The 1916-nt window shown below is 46.3% G+C and overlaps 1 pseudogene; it reads left to right on the plus strand.

Moving 5' to 3' along the window:
* Positions 1-701: 701 nt before the first annotated feature.
* LOC123638833 lies at positions 702-1408 on the plus strand (annotated as a pseudogene).
* Positions 1409-1916: the final 508 nt, after the last annotated feature.

Raw genomic sequence — 1916 nt, forward strand, 5'->3', positions numbered from 1 at the left:
AACCCTAGCACTCTGGGAGGCTGAGGCAGGAAGATTGCTTGAGCTTAGGAGTTGGAGACCAGCCTGAGCAAGAGCAAGACCCGCATCTCTACAAAAAGAAAAATTAGCCAGGTGTGGTGGTGTGCACCTGTAGGTCCCAGCTACTTGGGAAGCTGACGCAGGAGGATGGCTTGAGCCTGGGAGTTGAGGTTGCAGTAAGCTGTGATCACGCCACTGAACTCCAGCCTGGGCAATGGAATGAGACCCTATCTCAAAAAGAAACAAAAAACCCACAAAAAAAAAAACAAAGGGTAATTTTGAGGGGAGAGTCAGGAGACATTTTCTCTTACTGAAAGGCTGTAGTGTGTTTATTATATATACTCATATATTACATTTATTTGAAGTTGAAATAGCAATGGACATGCCATTTTCAGGTTTATCATGGAGGTTGCCGTGAAGAACCCCTGGTGACCTGCTATGAAACCAGTGGATGGATCAGACCACACTATCTGCCCTGGATCCTGTGAGCAGCTGGCATAGTCCTCTGGGGGCCGGGCTCTCACCCTTAATGTCATGACTATACTGTCCTTGAAAGCAAGGAAGTGCTGTCACTAGGTCAGGCAACACCGCAATCTGCCAGAGTATTCAGGGGTACACCTAAGTATCATTCGAGGTCTGCAAATTAGGATTCTAACAGAGATAATTGTTATGCATAAGAAAACATGGAGTTTCTCCTGGCTCTGCCCCACAGCCACCTCGCTGCTCACACACTAAGTACTCGTCCACCTCGAGGAGATTCCTTCTCACAGTTCCAGTTTGCTGAGGAGAAAGAATGGAATGGTGAAGCGTCATGTCCAAAACAGAATTCAGCACTTTATGCGGATAGTGAGTCACTGGTTCGAGCCCTTCAAGAACTGCCTCTGTCACTGCGACTCAATGTTGCTGCTGAGTTGGTTCAGCCCACAGTTCCTTTGGAGCTTCCTCAAGTGAAACCAAAGACAAGTGTTGACGGCAAGGGACTAGGGATGCGGCTACAGGGGCCCTTGGGGCCTGGAGGAAGGGGGCCCATCTCTGAGCTGAAATCTGCCACCACCGATGGCTGCCCTGAGTCCCTGGGCAAAGACAGCCTGAGACCAGGTCCTTCATGGGGTTCTCAGAAACCGGTGGGGTCAGCGGCAGATCACCTGGAAGAAGAACTAGATCTGTTGCTTAATTTAGATGTGCCAGTAAAAGAGGGAGATAACCTCTTTCCAGATCAGACCTCTCAGGACCTGAAATCTGAGAAAGGTGGGGAGGTGGCCCAAGGGGGAAAAGTTCCTGCAAAACCATCTGTGACTGAAGAAAAGAACGTGGAACCTGAGCAACCAAGTACATCAAAAAATGTTACCGAGAAGAGCCGGAAGACTGGTTGGACAGCATGATTTCTTAAAAAAAAAGAAAAAAAGAAAGTGCCTGAAGCAAATTTTGGTTGCCTTCTAAGTAAGGGTGAGCATGAAAAAAAAAAAATCACTATATCTACTTAGTAACTTGTCATAAAGGCATACTCCTCAAAATACAGCTAGCATTTACAGTGCATTAGATGAGCATTGGATGTCTTAGGAAAAGAGTTTGGAGAGAACCTGGAAGCGAGGAAAGAAAGGTTAGAAAGAAGTGAAAAGGTGTCAAACTCCCTGCTCAGTACACATATTGGAGCAATAGGCAAGGCTAAGTGAGGGCTTCAGAGAAGAACAAATCTTTGTAATGAAGACGGTGACCCTAGGCAAACAGGGCTGTGTATGCTACGGGGAAATTATTATTGAGAATTTTTTTGTTTGTACCAGGAATCAGACTAGGTGTTGGAAGGCAGTGGTGGGCAAACCAGAATTCCCTGATCTCATGGTGTATACAGTCTGGCAGAGGTGACAAACGTTAAATGAATAATCACAAATAAACCACGA

The sequence above is a fragment of the Lemur catta genome, chromosome 5, assembly GCF_020740605.2.
Source record: "Lemur catta isolate mLemCat1 chromosome 5, mLemCat1.pri, whole genome shotgun sequence".
Lineage (NCBI taxonomy): Eukaryota > Metazoa > Chordata > Mammalia > Primates > Lemuridae > Lemur > Lemur catta.